Source organism: Nannospalax galili, unplaced genomic scaffold (genome assembly GCF_000622305.1).
Source record: "Nannospalax galili isolate Female #2095 unplaced genomic scaffold, S.galili_v1.0 scaffold1524, whole genome shotgun sequence".
Lineage (NCBI taxonomy): Eukaryota > Metazoa > Chordata > Mammalia > Rodentia > Spalacidae > Nannospalax > Nannospalax galili.
In genome coordinates, this window is record NW_008352134.1 from 516,471 (window position 1) to 541,103 (window position 24,633).

The following is a 24,633-nucleotide window of genomic DNA, read 5'->3' on the forward strand; positions in this document are numbered from 1 at the left end:
TATGTGACTTGTTTCTCTTTTGCAGCTTTCAGTATTGTCTCTTTGTTCTGAACATTTAGTGTTTTTACTATGATGTGCCATGGGGAGATTCTTTTCTGGTCGTATCTATTTGGTGTTCTATGTGCTTCTTGTATTTGTATGGACATGTCTTTAATTTTGGCAAATTTGCTTCTACAATCCTGTTGAAGATCTGGTCCATACAATTGTCCTGAGATTCTTCTCCTTCCTCTATGCCTATGACACGTATGTTTGGTCTTTTTATGGTGTCACACAATTCCTGCATGTTCCATTCTTTTGTTTTCTTAAGTTTTTCTTAATCTTTGCCTGAGTGGTCTAATTCATCCACTTTATCTTCTAGTCTTGATAGTTTGTTTTCCATTTCATTCATCCTCTTGGTGAGGCTTTCTCCTGTCACTTCTAACTGGCTTATTGAGTTGAGTGTTTCACTTCCTTCTTCATTTCAGATTGAATATTCTTCAATATTTCTAACTCTTTTGTGAATTTCGCTGAATTTCTTTTAACATATTTATAATTGTTCTTTTGAATTCCATGTCCTGTGTTATCTCTAGGGGGTTCTCATTGTACTCCTCTACAGGACTGTTGGTACTTGATGGGGACATATTATTTGTGTTTTTCATGTGATGATTTTTTTCACTGTGACTCTAATATGTGTATTTCTTTTGTAGTTTCTAATTCTTGTGTGAGACTCAAGCCTTCCTTTGTTGAGTTTATGTGCCTTTGTGGCTTACTTGTTGGGCATGAAAAGCTGGTTGGTCTAGGCTTCAAGTTCTCTCTTTTGGTTTTATATTGGAGTTGCCAGATGGCATTCATCCTGCTGCTCAGGAGTTCCCACAGAGGCCCAAGCCGGATGAGAATCAGATGCTCTCAGAATTTCTCCTAAGGTCTGGATCCCTCTAGCCATCAGGCACAGTACAGTTTGGGAGGATTGCTAGGTAGAGGTAGGATTCAGGACTCTCAGGCAGTTGGGGAAGGAGGCTGGTGTCAGGAATCCAGAGAACGCAGAGTTCAAGGAAGATAGTCTCGGACATCCAGGTTGGGGGTGGGACAGCCAGGGATGAAGGCCGGTCTCAGGTATGCAAAGGCGAGGTGGGGGAGGAAACAGGCTTTGAGGGCTCCCAGAGACAAGACCAAGGTATTGGGTTGGTCTGGATACAAAGAATCAGGAAGCAGTGGGGAGTCTGGGCCAAGGGGGCAGCCCAGAGTTCTAGGGTAAGGGAAAATGAAATGGGCCAGAGAGACAGTGTCCGGAGTTCATTTTTACATGTATTGGCAAAACATTGATGAAACTAACTACTGGCTATGAACTTCATAATGAATTTGTTATCTTCCTTACAAACCCCAAATGAGGAACAGTATCCTAGTCCACAGTAAATTCCTGAAAGTAATGATACAGTGTTTCCCATAGATTACAGCAATTTGGTCCCATTAATAGCCCCTTAGCATAGGAAGATGTGATGGTGAAGTGAGTGGTTCTAATTTATGCAGGTTTGAGCCAGGTTTATCCAAGACTAGTGAGGGCTCTGATGCAGTGATTTTTCTTACACAAGTTGATATTTGTCTGATCACTGTATTAGCTACTTCCTGTTGTTGTGATAAAACACCATGATCAAGGTAAATTCACGAAAGGTAGAATTTATTTGAGCTTACAGTTCCAGAGGACGAGAGCCCATCATGGCTGAGAGGCATAGCAGGAGGCATTGGGAGCAGAAAGCTAAGAGCTCACATCTTCAAGCACACATGTGAAGCAGAGAGAGAGATCTTGAAAGTGTGCAAGGCAGCAAAGTTCACCCTGAATGATGTGCTTCCTACAGCAAGGCCACACCTCCTGAAGGGCCCATGACCTCCCCAGACAACACCACAGATTGACCAAGTGTTCAACTAGATTAAGCCTATGAGGGCCTCTTCTCATTCAAACCACCACATTCCACTCCCTGGCCCCAATAGGCTCATGGTCATACCATAATTCCAAATACATTTAGTCCAACCTTAAAAGTCCCCATTGTCTTTAACAATCTCAACAGTATTCAAAATACCACAGTTTGAGCTTCTTCTGAAACTCAAGGCAATTTCTTAACTGTAACCCCCTGTAAACTCAAAAAGAAAATGATATATTTCACACATATAATGCCACAGAGTACACATTTCCATTCCAAAAGGGAGGAATGGGGCAGAGTGGGGTAATGTGAGATCAAAGCAAGTCCAAAAACCAGCAGGGCAAACACAAAATCTTGTAGTTCCATTTCCAGACTCTGGAACTTCAGCTCCTGAGGGTTTAGGCTCTTATCATTCCAGCCTGCTGCCTGCAGCATCCATTTCTGTCTTGGGATTGTATACAGAGATCGTTGGAACTGTCTCTTGGCTCTAGAATGTCCAACATATCAGGTTCTCCACTGCAAGTTAGGCTTCATGTTCATCATTCGTGCAATGTCTTCTCTTCCCAGCACATCTGTTACTCAGGGACTCCCCTGCCACATGTTGCCTGATGTCACTGATCTCTGAAATCATAAAGAATCCATAAATCTCTCACTCTTGCATCTTTTATAGCTCTTTAGCCAAAACCACATGAACCACACCACCAAGTTTGGCTGCCAGCTTGGAGGGCCTCGGCTCTCTTCAGCCACTTGGGCACCAGCTTTTCTGGTTTTGATTTTCCAGGAGCGGAAAGCTTAGCTGGGTGGGGTCTTGCCTGAGGGCACTCTTCCCATTGTTCAGCAGAGCAGGAGGCCTCTCCTTAAAGAGCCTCTGTCCTTAGTGAAAGTCTCTCTTCTGGGACGGGCGTGGCTGCAACATACTAGTGCTCCTTTCCGCGCCAAACTGCACATTTTGTATTTCTTTCCACCACACTGACTTTTATTCTACAGCTGCATAACATTTATCAGTAATAACCAAGCCACGAATTCAACTGTAAGCTATCTTGAAATTTCCTTCACCAAAGAAATGTGTCCATTACTTTTTAAGTTAGCCTGAGACAAGTTCTTAGGCTACAGGCAGATGGCAGCCAGATCCTTTGCCAAAATATCCCAATTGCTGTTTAAGTCCTTGCTTCCCTGTCCCTCTGGAACATCTGGAGCCAGGTCTCTCCTAGAATGGCCTATTAAGCTCTGCTTATGTAATCCAACTGCGTTTCTAGTCCAAACTTCCAATGACTTCCTCATGCCTCCAAAAAACAACATGGTCAAGTTTTTCCACAGCACCAGCCCACTTTCTGGTACCAACTTCTGAATTAGCTGTTTTTCTCTTGATGTGATAAAACGTCATGACCAAGGGCATCTTACAGAAAGAAGAGTTTACTGAGGACTTATAGTTCCAGAGGGAGAGTCCATCACGCAGGGGAGGCACAGCAGGAGGCAGCCGGAGAAGACAGCTGAGAGCTCACATCCTCAAGCACACACAGGAACCAGAGAAAGCAAAATTGGAATTGACAAGGCTATGAACTGTCACAGCCTGTCTCCAGTGGTGTGCTTCCTCCAGCAAGGCCACACCACCTAAAGCTTCCATGACCCTCTCCAATCAGTGACTGATCGAGTGCTCAGATACGGGGAGCCTATGGGGAACATTTCTCAGTCAAACCACCACAGTCATTTGGTAGAAGCCTTGGTATGCTCATTTTGGGGGTGTTCCTGATAATTATATACAATGAAGAGTAATCGAATAATCACCCATGACTTACACAGTGCTGGTACCTTAGCAGCAAGACAAGAAAAATGAACCTGATGCCCTTTGCTCCTGTTTTGTGTGGAATCGGACCTAATGTACAAGATGAATAGTCTGGGGATAAGTTACGATGAAAATAATCAAATACTCTCAGGCTGACAGGGCTGATAGGGACAGGGGTAATGCCAGTGGACTTGCAAGGCAGCACGATGGGGACCCAAATCATGCCATCACTAAGTCAAGAGAAGGACAATGAGAACAGACTCTGTTGTAATGGGGAGCAACGAGAAGATATAATGCCTAAGGAAAATAACACTGTTACTAAGAAAGCCACTGGCATTGACACAGGATCCATGGAGACGTTCATTTCAGTATGGGTCTCTTTGCTAAATCACTGTATGACATTGGGGAAATCACCAGCCGCCTTCTGTTAGATTTCTCTCTTTCTTACCTATGCTAGGTGAGTTCAGCAACCCAGCCCCATAGAGCTGGGTTCTGAAAGGAAAGGGACTAGTGTCAAACAGATCAGCGTTCGCTCACAGTTTGAACACTAAAAAGTCACATACAGCAGCTGTGCTGTTTAACCTAATTAATTATATTCATCCATGAAATGAAGGAAATATTATATTAGATTTTAAAAATATTTTATTTATTATTTTAATTTTATATGCATGAGTGTATTGCCTACATGTATGTAAGTGCACCCATATTGTGCAATGCCCATAGATGTCAGAAGAATGATTTCAGATCCCTTGGAAATGGAGTTATGGATGGTTGTTAGCTGCCATGTGGGTGCTGGGAATCGAACCTGTATCCTCTTCAAGAGCAGTCAGTGCTCTTAACCTCTGAGCCATCTCTCCAGTTCCTATTAGATGGTGCTTGTAAATCTTTAAGTAAAATACACAAATGAAGTTTTGGATCACCATCAGGCACAGACTGTTATTGTTCCTATGGTGGTTATAGACTAGACTCTCAGGTTGGATCCCCCAGGTCTCTGAAAGACTCTTTGGTCCTCCTCTGACTACCCACAACAGCAAGTGCAGCAGCCTGATTGCAGCAGTGAACGCTCAAGTTATTATCACGTATGGAAACTGCTTGTGGTTGCACATAGTCAAACAGGGAAAACAGATATATGACCACAGCATCTCCAAGCTACAATTCCTGCCCTCCTGCTTTCCCAGCTTTGGTGAGTGATGTGGTTTAAATAGAACCACAGATCTGAGGAAGACAAGGTTAACACCTGTTTCTCTGGCAGGAATGTGAGAGCTGTCCAGTGTTTTTTCCTTTCAAAAGACAAACTCATTTTTACTATACTAGTTCATAAAAATTTCCCAAAGGAAAACGAAATGATTTTTTAAACTGTTTATTGTGTACCTAACACAAGTCAGGCATGGTGTTTGCTTTGGGGTATTGAGATGAGGCATAACGTAAAGAAGACATTTTCCCTATTTGCCCTGTCCTTACCACACTCTAATTACAGACAGACAGACAGACAGACAGAAAAAGAGAGAGTAGGGAATTGAAAACCAGTAAAAATACAGTGGTTCTCAAAGTTTGCTTCCTTAAGCAGCAATATTAGTATCTCTTGAGAATTTATTAGAAATACAGTTCTCAGGCCACACCCCAAATCTCCATAATGTGGATCACTGTCTTATCAAGTAATCCAGGGAATTGTGAAGCAGGTTCATGCATGAGAAAAGTCTTTCAAAAAATGAAAGAAAGGCCATTCGCATCCAGGCATCTTGATCCCTGTTGAAAGATTAGCATGTATCCCTTGCCTTGGTTTCTGAACTATGGTATGGTAACAAAATGCCTTTGTATTTCTAAAGCATGATCTGAAATAGGTTTGTGTGTGCTTGTGGTGGTCATGAAAATGTGCCTCACAGATCACCTGAACAGGAAGAACAGCACTTGTTAGTATTTTCAGGTTTATGGCCTGAGAAATTCATCCACACATTGCGTAGAGACCATGCCATTTCTAGATGCCAGTCAGTGCCTGCACTCACAGAGCATGGTAAGACAGATCAACCCTTGGAGATACAGACAGCTCAGATAATCCCAAGACAATGTGGTGATTTTACTGAACTGTCTAAAGATAACACGTTTAAATGATCCTATGTAACTTCTCTCTCTCCCCCATTCAATTAGGGTTAATTCCATCCTTCCATCTCCCCTTCCTCCCTCCCTCCCTCCCTCCCTTTATACAGACACTTTTCCTAATAAAACTCTGAGTACATGTGGAGGAATTGCCATAAGCACAGTACCCTAATTTCCTGCTCATTTATTGGTTGTGTGAAGATGAAATGGAGGAAAGGCTGATTTGGGAGACAGACAAGCCGTGCTTGGCCTCATTGGCTCCCAGATGTCTCTGGGCTGCACGCGGGGTGCAGGTGTTTGCCTTGGCTCTCAGGACCCTAAGTGTAGCCACGGGGTCAGCTGAGAAGCCGGGGAGCCTGGGCCCTCACACAGAGGCACCTTTGTTCTCATCAGCTGTGTCAGCCTCACCTCCACTGTCTCCATTTGCTTCTGTAAAGCCAAATTCTCTCCTGGGAGACCGTGTGCATGCTTTCCCAGCTCACAGGCCCCACAGGCCCTATGTCCGACCAACGAAATCAACGCAATGCATTCTACTCGGGTTTTTTGTATACTTTATGATGTTCAGAAGAGAGCTACTTAGACAGACATGCACCCGTGCGATCTTTCCCTACATCTCGGCTAAGCCCTCAGCGTCCCGCTCCCCCAAGCACTGGCCAAGATGGTGAATTCCCTCCACCTTCCAGGCTTCACAGGTGTCTGTCCTTAGACCTTGCCCTCATTGAAGCCGATTGGGTGGGAGGGGTGACAGCCTCTCCCTCTGTCTATGGAATCTCTTAGGGTTCAGATAGCCAACTGTTGCTGGTTCTTTCTGAGGATATAGTTATCCAATAGCTTCTTACTTTTACCCTTAATTCTCTGTTTTGAATCCAGGGAAGAGGGAATCTTATTTATTAATGTCCTGTGAAGACTCCAAATGTTAGTTTTTCAAAAACCTAAAAATGGGTTACTACCTAGACAATGCCACACAGAATCTGGGAATTTACCCAAAGACAACAGTAAGTACTACAGTCAATGAAATCTTTGGGCAGATGTCCCAACTAAACATGTAATACTATCTTAAAAACCTAAAGGTTAAGTAAGTAGAGATGCACTTTTGTGTGGTTGAATACCATCTCACTATTGTAAGTTCTTTTCTGTTGCTGTGATAAAATATCTTTTAAAAAATGCAACTTAGGAGGAGAAGGGTCCATCTGGCTCACAATTCCATGTTACAGTCCATCACTGTGGGGAACTTAAGACAGGAACTTAATCACAGCCACAGTCAAGAGCATGGAGAAATGCACCTGCACCACCTGGCCCTTGCTGGCTGGCTTTCTTCACTCATATAGTTCAGGGTCCAGCCTAGAGAATGGTGCAGCCCACAGTGAGCTGTCATCCCATTTATTAACAATCAAGACAATCAGACAACTGCCCCCGCCCCGAACATGCCCACAGGCTAACCTGATTTACATATACCTCAGTGAGACTCTCTCCACAGGTGAGTCAAGGCTCTGTCAAGTTGTCAGTTAAAACTCACCAACACATTTGCCAAGTTCTTTGTTCCAGATAATATTTAGTTACATTGGTAGATTCTTGTGAAACAATGTTATCGATAAAAGGCATGATCCAAAAAATGTGCAGTGACATAAGGTTATGAGCAAACTATTAGAAAGGACTCCTACCTGATCTGTGGGTGCCAGAGCAGAGGAAAAACTGTGATCAGTATCTCATATGAAAAAGCTGTCATTGAACACAGGACCTAGAGACTGTGTGGGAAATGAAGGTAAATTCATGACATCTGTCAGTGAAAATATCTCCCTTTTCGTCTCTCTCCTCAGAGGAAAAGCATTTCCTGATTAAGAATTCTTTGATGGCCAGTGAGATGGCTCAGAATGTAAGGGTGCTTGCTGCCAAGTCTGATAACCTGAGTTCAATCCCTGGAACCCATGAGGTAGGAGAGAACCAACTATTAATAGTTGTCCTCTGACCTCTATCTGTGTAGCTAATGGATGTGCACCTGCATGTATGCACGCACACACACACACACACACACACATTAAATAATTAATTAAATGTAAAAAATCTTTAAAGAATTCTCTGAAAACAAATGATCAAATTGGGTAACAGTAAGAACAGCTTTGACATAACTTGAAGTTTAAGTGTTGTGTTGGTGATTCTACCCAGTGTTCAATTAAAGTGGCTCAGCATCTTCAGACTGCGTCAAGACATTTTGTGGGAGTTATGATTTGAAAGAGACAGAATTTGGTCTCTCCAATCCTCAAAGATGGCGATCATTGTCACTGGACATAGAGAAGATTCAGTAAAATAGTATCAAATTTGAGACAAAGAATTATTAAGTTGCTCTAACTTGTGAGTATACTGAGGATGAAAATTTTAAGAAAAGATTATAAGAGAAACCGTATTTACTTTCCATCTCTCAAAAGGTATTGGAGATATTTGAAAATGTTATAAAGAGACAATCAACTCAAACAAGTGGATCATTTTAAAGTCACAAGAAATGGGCAGTCACATTTAACAGAACTTCCTCATTCCTTTCATAAAAATTTTAACCGGTTTAGCATCCAAGCATTTGTGTTGACACCCATAGGTTAAGTTATTACAGCAGTCACTGTCTAGATGGTCTTGCTTCTTGCTGTGCGTGTTTTTATAGTAGATTGCATCCCACTGAAATGGGCCAACAGCCAATGGAAAATTGATGATGCAGAGACCCAAAAGTTCAGTGCCTTGCCACAATGGGAGGAAGATCATCCCATACCTACCACCCCCTCCAAGGCTCAGGGACTTTAGCGGAAGAGGGTGGTAGAAAGAATGTAAGAGCCAGAGGAAGGGGTGGAAGTGTCCTCTGACCACTATGCCGGCAAGCTGTAGTCACACCTCCTTCCCACGCCCATCAAGGAGTCGAAGGGAGAGTCAGGTACTCCTCCCACCCCATCAGTCAACCTTAGCTGCATGTGGGGGAGGGGCTAGGGTTATATAAGCCAAGAACACCATGAAGCACCTCTCTCACCATTTTGTGTGGCTGTCAGGATGTCACAGGATCTGTATTTGAGCATGGACTTTCCAGTGCAACTGTAAATGGGGGGTGCCCACTCTTTTGTAAATATGCAAACCCCCATCCTATGCTCTGTTAGCAAGAATTTTCCAAAAGAAAAAAAAGTACAGCACTAATGGAAACCTTCATTGTTCCACAAAAGTTGACCCCACGTTGGCAAATCCTTCGCTCTTTGATATTTTTTTTCTGGGGGTCTTTCTGAGACAGGGTCTCCCTGTGACCCCAACTGGCCTGGAGCTCACTGAGTGGACTGAGCTGGACTCAAACTCACAGAGATCTTCCAGGCTCTGCCTCCCAAGTGCTGGGATGGAGGACCTGTGCCACCACGCCCAGCTTTGGTCTTTGATTTCTTATCCCTAATTTTCCACCCTTAAACTTCATTTGTGTATATATTTTTATGTAACTGCTTCAAGATATTTCTGGAAAAATGTTTTTAAAATTGCCTTTCTTTGGAATAATAAAAATATTCTTAAAAAACAATTTTAACTGATTTAGTGTCCAATTCTGCGCCACCGATTTGGATTATCTTTATCTGAAGTAATTTCTATGAGAAACATGCTTCATTTGGGACACACCAAGTATGCTTCAAAGGGCTTTAACATGAGGAATTGGTGTTACATATGGAGAAACCCAAATAAGGAATCTATCAGTGCAAAGAACGTGATTGATAAATAGAACACAAAAACCATCACTGAGACACAAAGCTGATGAGTTGTTTTGTAAAGCTACAAGTAAGTTCCTAGAGCATGTCTGAACACCTCCTCTAACCGCTTACTAAAGCGCTCGTGGAGAAGTTGTCTAACTTGATGTCATCACGGTGCACTGACAACCAAATGGCTCTAGTCAATTCAGGAAGGAATGCATCACTGCAAAGGAAATACAGAGGAGCAAGAAAGAAATGAGGAGATGAAATTAAACCAGCAAAGATGCTTCCACACTGCAGCGTAATTCACAGGAGGCAGCATACGGAATCCCTTCAGAAACTGTGCGGTTGGTGGGCAGAGGAAGGAAATGTGGTACAGTTTCATAACAGAATACTATTTAACCCTGAAAAGTTAAATCTTCTCATTTGTAGAGACACGGATGGAACTGGAAGTCACTATGTTGAGTGAAACAAGCCTGACACACAGACACGTACACGTTCTCACTCACTTGTGGAAACTAAGATGTCAATACTGAGGAAGAACAAACTGAAGCAGTTTCACTAGAGCCTGTGGAAGCAGATGGGGGACAGAGAGAGGTTTAGTGAGGGCCACAAAAGCAGTTAGAATAGAGGAAATGCTTGGGGTTGTTCTTTCGCATATAAGGTAACTATGGGTTCAAATCATCTATATTTCTTTAAAATTTTTTATATATTATTTTTATTTTATGTGTATGAGTGTATTGCCTATGCATATGTAAGTGCACCTGTGTGTTGTGCAATACCCACAGAGGTCAGAAGAGGGCACTGAATCCCCTGGAACGAAAGTAACAGATGGTTGTTGGCTGCCATGTGGGTGCTGGGAATTGAACTGAGGTCCGCTGCAAGAGCAGCCAGTGCTCTTAACTGTTGAACCATCTCTTCAACCCCCCTCTGATTTATTTCAAAATGTCTGAAGCATATAAATCACCCAAACATAAAAGGATTTATTGTTGAAAAACCAGAAATACCTGTTGTCCTGATTTGAGTATTGTGCTTTGTATGTGTGCATTAAATTACTACAGTGCACCCCACAAATGCACAAAAAAATTGTGCCACAGAAGAGGCACAAATTTTATCTGGAGAATAAATAATATATTTTTAAAAAAGAAACTATAAACCAAAAAATAATGCTCTAAATACATGCGTTAATCTTCTAGGAACAAACTGACTCTTTCCCTCCAACAGAGGTGCGCCTGGGAGGAAACTAACAGTTTCCTGTGGGCATCTAACAGTTCGTCTCCCTGGTGAGGAGCCTGCAAAGATTGGGTTCATTTCCTGGTCCTGCCCCTGCCTATGGTCTTGCGTCTCCCCCTGCCTCAGCTCCCAAAAGGAACTATTTGGATCACTGTTCTCGAAACCCCTTGCATGTTACCAGACTCCTCTTTCCATCACAGGCTTCATGCTGAGCCATCCCAGTGGGGAAAGGGGCAAAATGGTCAAATCGGAGAACTAGAGCTTTATGAAGTTTCCTAGATAAGTCACCAGAGCACCTCTTCAGGGGGGCCTGGTACAGGGTACAGTACTTACTTCTAAACATATTCCAAATTACTAGTATAGTCTAAAGCAATTGTCTATATTAGTTGCTTTTCTGTTGCTGTGATAAAATACCCTGAACCTCCAAAAATTAAGGAAAAAAGATTTGATTTTGCTCACAGCTCCAGAGGGAACTCGGTCTATCTTGGTGGGGAAGGCAGGGCAGGAAGGCCATGAGGCTGGTTTGACAGTCATAAAACAGAGAGTTCACATTTCATCCTCACACAGGAAAGGGAAGGAGAACAGGAAGTGGGGTCAGGCTATAAAACCCCAGAGCCTACCCTTGTGATGTATATACACCCTCTAGCAAAGCCCCACCTCCCAAAGTCCCCACGACCTCACACAGCACTGTCAGGTAGTGACCACGACCTCACACAGCACTGTCAGGTAGTGACCACGACCTCACACAGCACTATCAGGTAGTGACCATGAACCCTTGCGAACACCTATCATTCAAATTATCACACAATCCACACTTCCATACATTTTTACGTGTGCATGTGTGCACGCATGTGCGTGTGCATGCGTGTGTGTGTGTGTGTGTGTGTGTGCATGCTCACACGTGCATAGGTCAACACAAGGTATCCTCCTCAATCGTTCTCCACCTTATTTTTTGAGACAGAGTCTCTGAGCTTGGAACTCACAGATTCACCTGGCTTGGGTGGTCAGTGAGCTCTAGGCATCCACCTGTCCCCAGCTCCCTGTGCTGGGGTTACAGGCGTGTACGTGCTGCCCTGCCTGGCCTTTTACATGGGTGTTGGGGATCGTACTTCAGGTGCCGCTGCAGCACGTGCATTACCCCGAGCCACGGCTCAACCTCACATCTCCACACTTTAGGTTTACTTTTTCTGTTACCCTAGTTTTTATTTTACAAGCCTCTTTCTTTAAAAAAAAAAAATAGAGAAAAGAAATGGCCTTTTAAATGTACATTATCATTGAAAACCGTCAAAGACTTTGTGAAGAAAAAGTCCTCCTTGGATATTCCCCCTGAAAATGCAGAAACATTCACAAAGCCGTGATAAAACAGCGTAGAAAGAAAGAAAATTGGGATCATTTTGTATTTGTTTTGGAATGGGAAAAATAATTATTCCTACTCAGCTGCTCACGGAAATGTCATCAGTCTTAATTTTTTCCTGTTTCTTCTTCTGACATAACTCAGCAAAATGATTTAGCTCTATTTTCTTCTCTCCGCCTGATAATTTCCTAAGCTCTAGCTGTCTCACAAGGACAATGACTCAGTTCTGGTTGGTGCCTGCTGGGTGCTTCCGCTGTGAGATGGAATATTATTCTCCAATCATCTCAGTCTACGTCTTCCGGATAAAAGAGGGACTTTAGTAATAACAGAAATAACAGTGACTCTCTACTTTCTTCAGAACAGAGGTCCCATATCTCATCCTGTTTTAATTAAGCAATAAGTTCGATGTCAAGAGCAATTAGAGCCTTGAAGGTCAACACTTGCTTAATTAAAAACTTGGAAGTGGCTCTCTTTGCTCGCCTATTCTGGAAGTTCTAAGAGACCTTTAACATGAGTGGGGGGACAGGAAATGAAGACATGGCCGCATGGGCTAGCCACAGACACTGCAGCTCACACTCCTGTGCCCTCCTCAAAAGCCCAGAGCTGGGTACATATATCGAAGATGTGGCATCGTGACCCCGGCAGCCCGCAGGTGACGGCTCCAAAATGCTGTAAAACCGTGAAGAATTTCAGCAGTTAAGTCTAAACAATGAGGGGCTGGTGAAACGCAGTGTCGATCGGCAGATGGAACTGCAGAGGTGACCCAGGTTTGGCTATGTGCCAAAGGGGCTATGTGGGGCTGCAGGCTGAGCACCAAGGCAACCAACGGCAAAACTCCGGTCACTCTTGAATTGTGTGAACCTGCTGGGGGCAGGGGTCCAAATTCCAGACATACTGAAGTCTGTGTGCTGGCTGGGGGCTGTGGTTACTTAGAATCATGGGTCTGAGATCACAGGCACACAGAGTCCTGGTCCTTCACTGACCACTGGGACCTCAGAAGTCAAAGCCCCTACACTGACTTCTGGGACTGCTGGAGGCAGAGTCCTGGTCTTTCGTGAAAAGAGAAAGCCCTGGTCCCACTGAGCTGAGGCTCTGACCCTTCAGTAACTTCTGGGGGCTCGATTGTTTGCAGGGTTCTCTGATCCCAGTGAAATCTGAGGCCTGGTCTATTGGTGTTCTTTGGCTCAGCCAGAGGGCCTAGTCTTGCCAAAAGAATATTAGATGTTTGATGGCATTGTGTTTTTCCCAGTACAACTCACATTTTCAGATGCAGCACATGAAGCGCCTCCCTGACGGTCTCTTCCCTGACGGAGATTGAACTGGGAAGACTACAAGGCCCAGCCCCAAATCAATGAGGCGGCATCTTTCAGAATGGGTCTCTCGAAACTGTTTTTAATTCTACTCGGTGATTCTTAGGCACATCGAGTCTACTTCCTTCTGTTACTTGTGGGAATCCAAGATTCACAAAGTTGAACTTCAGAAAGTTAGGAGAATCACGTTAGAATTCTTGCCTCTCACTGTGTGTCTACATCATCTTCCACCAAGCAGGGAGAAGACGACTGTATTAAACCAGAGGTTCTTACTTTTCCAGGTCCACTGGACTGCTCTGAGGAGCACTCTGCCCCATTTACAACTCCTGAGACCGTTGGTATCCATGATTAGTAATACTCTGGACTACAGTGCACGTACCTGCGGGCAATGATTTTTACTGTACTCTAACAGAAGATGCCCCTGCTCTCAGTCAGCTGTGAGTCTCTGTATCTGTGGTTAGGTTTCCTGCCACTCTGAGTTTTAGCAATTGAATGGAGTCCTCAGTTCAGGGCTCAGGGTCTAGATACCCCCTCAGCTGTGTTTCTTTTGAGACTGCATCTCCTGTTGCCTGGAAAATGAGGGGAACAGAGGACAAGAGGCAGGCTCTGGAGAGCGTCACAGGTACTGAGTTGTGCTTGACCTTCAAATAAAATCATATAAGAAGGAGCTGAAGAAAGAGCACAGACCTTTGATCAAAATTTGGGGTTTCTACTACAGCCATAAAAACAACATGGTACTGGTACAAAATAGACCCATAGACCAATGGAACAAAATTGAAGACCCAAATATGAGTACATGCAATTTTAGCCACCTGATATTTGACAAAGGGGCCAAGAATATTCATTGGAGGAAAGACAGCATGTTTAGCAAATGGTGCTGGCAAAACTGGATCTCCACTTGTAGAAGAATGAAACTAAACCCCTATCTTTCACCCTGCACAAAAGTCAATTCCAAATGGATCAAAGTCCTTAATGTGAAGCCTGAAACTCTGAAACTGTTAGAAGAAAACACTGGGAAAAAACCTATAAGATATAGGTGTAGGAAAGGATTTTCTAAACCAGACATCAACTGCTGAGGAATTAGGGTCAAGAATCAACAAACGGGACCTCATTAAACTAAAAAGCTTCTGTACATCAAAAGAAGCAACCAGGGAAGTGAAGAGAAAACCCACAGAATGGGAGAAAATCTTCACCAGTGACACATCTGACAGAGGTTTAACATCCAGAATATATTAAAAAATTTTTTTAAAAAGGAGAAAGGAAGTAACCCAATTAAAAGGTGGGCTAAGGATCTGAACAGAGCGTTCTCAAAAGAAGAAATAAAGATGGCTATGAAACATCATAAAAAATGTTCAACATCACTATTAGGGAAATGCAAATTAAAACCACTTTAAGATTTCATCTTACCCCAGTCAGACTGGCTAAGATCAAGAGAACAAATGATACCAAATGTTGGAGAGGATGTGGTGGGATTGCAAACTGGTTCAGCCCCTATGGAAAGCAGTGTGGAGAACTCTTTAAAAACTACAAATGAACCTACCATTTGACCCAGTTATACCATTCCTTGGTATATCCCAAAGAACTCATGCTATTGCAGAGACACTTGTACATCCATGTTTGCTGCTGCTCTTTTCACAATAGCTAAGAGATGGAAGCAACCTGTGTCCCTCAATTGACGAGTAGATAATGAAAATGTGGTTCATTTATACGATGGAGTTTTACTCAGCAGTAAAGAAAGATGAAATCATGAAATTTGCAGGTAAATGGATGGATCTAGACACTGTTATAGTAAGTGCAGTAACACAGACTCTGGTCCTTCCTTAGTGATTGATTATGCAGTTCATTGTCCTTTTGAATTCCCGTTTCTTTACTGACAGAGGAGGGAACAGCTCTTCATGCTTTGGGGATGGGGTGTTGCCACAACAACACGTGTCAGTCAGAGGCCATGGCAGGGGTCAGTTCTCTCCTTTCACCCCAGGGGTTCTGGGGCTCAAACTCCAGATGGTTGCCAGGCTTGGCAGGGAGTGCCTTTTCCACTGAGCCATCGTGGCAGCCTCATGAAGAGGAAACAGAGCCCCAAACTCAGCCCCTCTTGAGTTCTGCACTCTGAAGTAAACAAAGACCCTGTGCAGCCATGAGCTTAGGCTGTTCTGTGCAAATGAGAACCAGCAGGAAACGGAAGTGCCTCTGACTAGATCAAGCTGCTGGAGACCGTGGTGCACACAGCCTGTTAACTGTTAGGGAACTTGCTCTAGGAGCTCCAGTTCTGTGAATGAGCTCCTGCAGGGGTGCTCCCGAGGCCCTGTATTTGTGTAATGGGGTCACAGGATACCTGGGGAGAAATAGGTCCACATGACTGACAGGGAACTTACTCTCTTTCTACACAGGCTGAGAAGCTAAGGGAGAAGCAGACGCCTCAGAAATGGAGGGTAGAAGCCAGGTGTGGTGCCACTGTTGGGAAAAAAATGAAATACCTTGATGAATGCTGTAAGAACTCTGCATTTTGATAGAAAACTCTGTTTAAAATGTTGATTTAGATTTACTTGCTAAGCTTGCCTGTTCTGCCTGATTTGTATCTACCACACATGGATGATTAACCTAGTTGAAATGCTAAGAATTGAAGTGCTGTAAACCTCCTTCCTGGACCCTGGACCCCAGACTCAGTTGATTTACAATGTGTCCTGTAGGCCTGTTTGCACATACCAGATAACCGATAAGGAACAAAGAGAAGGAAGTTGCACCAGGCTTACACCAGATCTAGCCTTCCTGGAAAAGATGTTTAACCGAAACTATAGCTTTTAGAAGATGTTTGATCAAAGTGTATGCTGAGGAATGCTTTTTGTGTAATGACTATGTGAGCCTATATAATCTGTGCCTAAAACTGAATGGGGGTCGATCGTTCTGACCAGACTTGTATGTCTTGGGAAATCAGTCGACCCCAGCCAGCTGGAAAGTAAAGACTCTGCTTGATTTTTACATCTCCAATCCCGTGTATTTGTTATCTGGAGGGGACCCATCGAGTCACGGACCCTAACAGCCACACACGCATCTAGCCCAGTCAACATGGTCAGCAGCAGACAGCCAGCCTGACAGTGAGGACCCGTCTCAAGACAAAGAAACCGAAGAATACGAATACGGACGGGGCTAGGAAGATGGCACAGCGGTTAAGACACGTGTTGCTCTTCCAGAAGACCAAAGTTCGGCTCTCAGCACCGGCATGGGGCAGCTCACATTAGCTCCAAGGAATCTGTCCACCCCCTCTGGATTCTGCAGGCAACCACAGGCAGGAGGAGGCATTCACTCACATAGACACAGACACACGTAATTGTTTTATCTTTAAAAAAAGCAGGGTAGAAATTTGGTCATAGCACAAAAGATTTGACTTTAAGTTGTGACTGAGCAACACAAGCTAGTTGAAGCATTCTCAGGAGACTAGAGGATAAATGTGAGTTTTATTTCTCTTCAATAATTCCATAATAGGGGCTAGAGAGTTGACTCAGTGGTTAAGAGCATTGGATGCTCTTACAGAGGACTCAGGTTTGGTTCCCAGCACCCACATGGTGGCTGAAAATATCCACAACTCCAGTTCCAGGGGTCCAGCGACCTCTTCTGACCTCCGCAGGCAATGCATAACTTCGGGCCACTTACACACATGTTGGCAATACACTTATACATAAAATATAAATGATAAATAAAACATTTTAAAAAACAATTCCATAATAATAGCAAAATCCAAATCAACAAACAAAACAGTAAACAAAAACAAAGTGTAAAAATAGTGACCTGGGCACTTATCAATCAACAGGCCATAGGAGGGGGTCAAGGACATTTGGGGGTCTGCTAAGAAGAGAGCTGAACTTGAGCTCCACTCAGCATGACTTGGCAGGATCTTTGTGATAGGTAAAAAGTAGCCTATGGATGAATCTGGTTGATCTGGAGAAAGCACCAAGACACAGATAAAACACCATTGGAATAGAGTTTACTAGCAAAGGAACACGTGGGACAGATTCCCTTCTGGGCAGGGAAAATGTCTGCCCTGGGTTTTTTTAAGGGGGAGGCTTCTGCTTCCTGTAGAAGGGGAGAAGATGTTTTTTTTTTTTAAGTTGGGTGGGGGTGGAGTAGGAGAGCAGGACTGTTAAAACCTGTCCTCTTTAGAGATCAAAGGGGAAGCCTGCTGTGTTGGCCAAACAGTGGAGAAAACTGCTTCTCTTGATTTCAAAGACCAAGGTGCTTATCAGCTTGGTTCCCTTTTCTCAGGATCTTGAGAAGTCCCTGAGACCCTGTTGGTGAGGGGGCGGGGCTATCTGAACCTTAACACTTTGCATGAGTCCTTAATGACTCAGCTCCTCTCTCATTCCTTTACTGTGTAATAATCAATGTTGTTCCTACTTTTCTTAAGCAAATAAGGAATAAAAATCAGTGGGAGATTATATGAGAAAGTCATATTAAATTGTTACTCAAGGGGCTGGAGAGATGGCTCAGGGGTTAAGTACACATACTGTTCTTGTTGAAGCCTGAGTTTGGTCCCCAACACCCATATCAGGCTTTTCACAAGCACCTGTAACTCCAGCTCCTCTAGGGGATCTGACATCCTGAACACCTGCACCCATAACTGCACATATACGCATACACACATAATTAAGAGTGAATCTTTTGAAAAGTAGGTAAATTTTTACTTGCGGCAAAGTTAGAAGCTGAGCTGCTTCCTAAAGGACCTCAGGGGAGTATTTTCTCTTTCTGATACTGTTTCCTACACTGTAAAGTTGGGGTGGGAGGAACCACTAGATACTTAAAGTTAAAAAATAAAAAATAAACAGATTTTATTGAGAACTGTTGTAATGCTGCAAAAGAGACCTACCCCAGTACAGAAAGTCTGGGCACGTGGGAAAAGGTACCTACAGTATCACTGAGGGGAGGGGAATGGGGGGTTTGGCTTAATTAACCTAGCAGGATTCTTGAAGGTGGTCAGATACCACCTGGATGCAGGAGAGGAAGTGGGAACTTACGTACCCACAAAAACCCCACTGGAGCACCTTCGATTCTTGCTAAAACTGAAGTTTCCAGAAAAGGACAAAAACAAGACTAGAAGAAGGTTCTGGTACAAAAGGAAGTTTAAACAAGGGAAGCATCACTTTGCATGTTTTGAGTGCAAAATGAGATTAGTTCAAGTGCAGTGCCTGTCTCAGAGTATATGAGAATAAACACTGACCATCACCTCATCATCACCATCATCACCACTATCACTACCACTACCACAGATTGGCTATGGCCAGAGCTATTCATGCTGAGGAAGGAGGGAAAGGTAGACAGAACCCTACTGTGCTTCTAATTTCCATTTCAAAGATTATTCATGAATGTAGGCACACATCTCTATGCTCAGACAGGCCATCTGGACTTTTCTGTCCTTTAAAAGGTCTGTTCAAGGCATTTGTCATTTTCTGTTAGGTTTTCTATTCTTTGCTGCCAATATGCAAGAATAAGTTTTGTTTCTTGGTGAACCCTTTATCAGTTAATGTGCTTAGAATATCTTCATCCGTGATAAAATTTGGTCCCCCCCCCGTTAATAGCCTCATTTGATTCACTGATATTCATAATTTTAATGTAATCAAATTTATTACTTTGTTCTTTAGAATAATAGGAATTGTAGTCTTTGTCTGTTCATTAACTTTATTAATAGAAGGCTGGAGAGATGACAGCAGTTAAGAACACTGTGGTAGAGGACCCAGGTTGGAGTACCAGCACCCACACATTGGCTGAAAACTGTTCATAACTCCAGCTCCAGGGGGCATGACGTCCTCTTCTATCTTTCTCAGGCACTGCATGATATGGGTGCACTTACATACATGCAGGCAATACACTCATATACATAAACTAAAAACAAATGTATTTATCAATGGCAAAAATATGAATAGATTTCCCTGTATAGCTTAAGAAAGTTCTATTGTTTTGACTTTGACATTTAGATGTGATCCATCTGAAGATGACATTTGTGTATGATTAGCAATAGAGATGAGGCTGAACATGGTACCAGTAGCCTGTAATCCCCGCACTCAAGACGTGGAGGCAGGAGGATCAAGAGCTTAAAGCCTCAGCTCAATAGCAAATTCAAGGCCAGAGATCCTGGGCTAAAATAAAGAACAGTAAGAGATAGTGTGAGGCAGAAGCAGGTGGATCTCTGTGAGTTCGAGGCCAGCCTGGTCTACATAGTGAGTTCCAGGACAGCTGGGGCTACAGGGAGACCCTGTCTCAACAAACAAACAAAAAAAAGATAGTGTGATAGTGAGCAACAGAGAGAGAGAAAGAGAGAAAGAGAGGAGAGAGAGAGAGAGAGATTAGGTTCTGCTTCTGATGGTTAATCAAGTGGTTAAAATTGTCTCAGTAAGATTTATTGACAATGCCACGCTTTCTCCACCATTTTGCCCAAGGTGTTGTCACCACAGTCCCCGCCGTGTCCCCCTGTGTGTCACATGGTCCTGGTGTCTGTGGTGCCATAGTAAGTCATGTCCTTACATCACCCTTCCTCCCTTAGTCTCCTGCAAGACTAGCTAAGCATGGCCACTTGCTTTACTATGTGCATTGAACAATAAACTTGTCAATGTACACACACATGCACATACATATAAAACTATTGGGATTTGACCAGGGTTTCACCAAACTTAAAAGATGTCTTGGATGTAATTCAGTTTCACACGAGCTCCTCAGTCCATGTGATCTATGACTCCGTCTTTTATTTAGTTCTTCAGTGATTTTCTCATCAGACTTTGCAGTTACTTAAGTAGCGATCTTGTACATCTCTAGATAGGTTTTATCCTAAGTGCTTGACTTTTTAAAATACTTTTTAAATTGTACCTCGGAGAGCTGAGAATGTAGCTCAGCAAGAAAAGGTGCTGGCCTAACAGTCATGAAGGTCTGGGCTTCAGCCCGGCAGTCCATGAACCAGGCATGACGGCACACAAGGAAAGTAGAGGCAGGAAAAGCAAAAGTTCAAGGTCTGCTGGGACCACAGGAAACACTATTAAATGCAAAAACTAGTGTTTTAAGTACAGTTTTAGAAATATTTTATTTATTGTTTTTATTTTATGTGTATTGCCTACATATATGAAAGTTTTGCCTGCATGCATGTAAGTGCACCTGTCATGTAATGCCAGCAGAAGGCATCAGATCCCCCCTAGAACTGGAGTTAGGGATAGTTGTTAGCAGCCATGTGGGTGCTGGAAACCAAACCCAGGTCCTCTGCAAGAGCTTGATTTCAACATAGAACTTTGACATGCTAAATGCATAGCATCAACACTGCAAAATTTTATAAAGTAGAAAATTTAAAAAGGTGAATGGTTTCTAAGCCAAAAGCATTGCTTACTGTGAAACATTTTTATAATATTAAATAGAAATTGTTTCTTTAAAAAAATTATTTTTATTTTATGTGTGAAAGTTTTGCCTGCATGCATGTAAGTGCACCTGTGTCATGTAATGCCAGCAGAAGGCATCAGATCCCCCCTAGAACTGGAGTTAGGGATAGTTGTTAGCAGCCATGTGGGTGCTGGAAACCAAACCCAGGTCCTCTGCAAGAGCAGCCTGTACACTTAACCTCTGAGCCTTCTCTCCAGCTCCAATTCTTTATTATTTTTATTTTATGTGTATGAGTGTTTTGTCTGTATGTAAGTGCACTTGTGTCATGCAAAGCCAGAGGAGATCAGAAAGGACTGTCCAATCCCCTGAAAGTGGAGTTAAGGATGGCTGTTAGCTGCTGTGTGGGTGCTGGGAATCCCAGGTCCTCTGGAGGAGCAGCCAGGGTGCTTAACCTCTGACCCATCTCTCCTGTCCCTTAAGTAAAATTTTTAATATTAGTAAATAAACCAACATTTAAATATAATGATTTTTGTTTCCAGCTAATTTCTGAATCCTTTTCATTTCTAGTAATTTATATGCAGATTATTTGCTCTGGGGCTGTCACGATGGCTCAGTGGTTAAAGCACTTGCTGTGTAAATAAATGTTAGGATAGGGGTTTGGATGCACAGACTCCACCTAAAATCTGGATGCGTGTGCAAACTCCAGTCGCAGAAACAGGGGATCCCTGGAGCAAGCTGGCCAGCGAGACTAGCCATACAGGTGAACTCTGGTTTGATGAAGAGACCTGCCTCTTTCAATAAGGTAGATGAGCAATGAAGGGTGATTCCTGGCCTCAGCCTCGGACCACCACATGCACAGGTACCCGTGTGCAGGAATTCCACACACAGAGAAACAGATATACACACATGCACACACCCACACACATGAATTGGAAAAATTTTTAAATGTATATGGTTTGCCTACATATATGATCAAATGACCAATAAATACTGACTTTTTAAAAAAGAGTCCTAGTCAGTCTACACTTTAACATTTTGTTTGGCCCCAGTGTCCAGGCTGAAATCTCAGGAGCTATAGGTAAACGTGAGGACACTGAAAATATCAAAGGAAAAATTTCAGCTCTTCACCAATGACGTCACGTCTGTACCACCTTTTGTTGGTTTAATGACATTGGTTTCTGGGGCTAGGGAGACAGCTCAGCGGGTAAGGTGCTTGCTGTGTACACATGAGGACCTCGGCTTAATCCCTAGAACCAGCCTAAAAACTTGGGCATGGCTGTATGTGACTGTAATCCCAACACTGAGGAGACAGAGAGGTGGCAGATCCCGGAGCTCAGTGTCCAGCAAGCCCAGCCTATCTGCAAGCTCCAGGTCCCAGTGAGAAACTCAGAAATCAAGGTGGACAAGCCTGAGGAATGACGGCGGAAGCTGACTTCTGGTCTCCACACACATGTGCACATACGTGCATGTGCTCCCACTCACACACAGTGACACTGCCTCTACACACAGACATAGACAAGGGACGCAAAAATGAACGTCAGATTCTGTTCCTAGTTTGCTATGAGGTTTCACCATGATTGGACAGTAACTGCTCTCTAGTAATTCTGAGCTATTTATGCAATCTCATGGTTTTCCTCCTTAAAATACTTATTAATGTGATAAGATATATTTATTAATTTCAAAGATAAATCATCTTCCATTACTAAAACAAAGCCAATTTGGTGACTATTAAACTTCTGGATTCTCTGTTGCTGAACTCCATTCACAAATATTTAAAAATTTAATCTTTATTCTTAATGGAATTGATCTATAATTTTGTATGTATTTGTTCTGTGTGGGGGACAGGGGAGTGGGTGCATACATACCACATGTGGATCTGGAGGTCAGAGCCCAACCTGAGGACGTTGACATCTCTTTCCACCATGTGGGTTCCAGGTCACCAGGCTCGATGACAAGAGCCTTCAATTCTTTCATATGGCCAGCCCTGATCTGTGATTTTTATTCTTTATAAAATGCTTGGCAACCCAATGCAATTGACAAGTGACTCCTTTGTAAGCCTGCTCCTTTTTTCCCTGAAGTATAAAGGAGAATTCTCCAGTAAAGCTATGTATGTTTGAAGTTTGTCTATACAAAAGTTTTTAATACAAATGTAATTACTATGGATAAAATTATCACACACTTTCTGTGTCAATTTTTAAATATTTTTCTTTTAAAGTGTATTAGAAGAAAACTATTTATACTGACTCTTACTCTTCTAATAGTTACAGGATTGAGAATAATGATTTCCTGGTCTCATTAATTATTTGTGGCTCATCTCTTTATCCATATCAGCTTCAACAGTGGTTTATCAACGTATTTCAAAGAAACAGTGTTTGCCTTTGATGATTCTTTCTGTTGAATATGTATAATCTCTTCATCAGCCTCAGCTGTAAGCTTTCCCCTTTCTTTGGTTAATTTTGCTATTCTTTTCTCCAACATTGGCAAATGAATGCTCAGTGTTTTGGTTTGAATGGGAAATGTCCCCCACAGGCTGAAGTATCTGAAAACCTCCCTCCAAGCTGGTGGGGTGCTATCTGGGAAACTTGTGGAACTTTCACTGGAACTCACTGCAACTCACTGGAGGAAGCAGACCTTGAGATTTGTATAGCCTGGCCTCACTTCCTGTTTGTTCTCGGCTTCTGGACTGTGGAACACTGTGCCCAGCCACCCTCTGCTCCTGTCACCATACTTTCTCTGACAAATAAAACCCAAATAAAGTCATACTTCCATAAGTTGGGTATTTTGTCATAGCCACAGGAAAGTAATTAACACAGGAAGTTGGTAGCAGATGTGGAGCCATTGCCATGGTAAACCTGACCATGTGGTTCTTAGGACTTTGGACCTGGTTTGTGGAAAGAACGTAGAAAAGTTTTGAAGTTGGGACCAGAGAAGCCTTGAACACTATGGGGAGGGTTTAATGACGGGAATTTGGAAGACCAGAAGGCTGAGAGAAATGTTGACAGTGGAGGCCCCCACTTGTGAGGGGAGCCAGGACTCTGTCACCGACTGGGGAGAAGCCCTTCAGGTTGCATTCTGGCAGACGGTCTGGCTGCATTCTCAGGTCCATGGCCTGAGAATTTAATGGTAATAAACTGAGGTGTATGACAGAGCAAATCTCAAGCAGACTGTGGAATGGTTACTAATCACCACTCTCATCTACAGCAAAAAAGAGTGACAGGTGGGGAAAAGGGTGTGTACTATGTGCAGTTTTTGAGAAGAGAGCTTGAACACATTTAAAGTTGCAGCCAATGTGTGAGCGCAGGAAAAGGCTCTAACTGTTGAAAGAAAACTCCAGCTCTGCACTTGTACAAGAGATGCTTCATGGCTAGACCCCATGCACAGAAGGCTCCATCCTGTAAAAATGCAAACCCATCTGAAAGCAGAGACCCACACTGAGAACACCACCGAAAGGGCTTCAAAATCCAAAGAAACTGCCTGGGGAAGTGCTCCTCCAGGGTCAGCACACAGAGGCTGCCTTGAGTCAGACAAGGAGAACAGGTTCCGTCCCCAGTCGAGTCGGCAGCACAACTTGGCAGCACGTTCCACAAGATACTGTTAATGTAGGCACGGAAGACGCATGGTTGAGGAGGTCATGGAGTCCAGTGATATGGTTCCAAAGATCCTTCAGGACGAGGCAACCTGTGGCAGAGCTGGAATTCCTGCCAGGAGGCCCTGAAGGGCCCTGCATGGAGCTCTAACAGTGAAACCCCAGGATATGGAAGATACCAGAGTAATGAGATGCCTGCCAAGGAAAATTACAGGCAGAGTGCAGCTGGCTTCGCAGAGAGGCGTCCGTGCTGCAGGCTGAAGGGGACAGGACCACAGAAGCCCAGATCTCATCTCAACCCCAGGCATGCACACAGAGCTGCAGGATTTGGGGCTC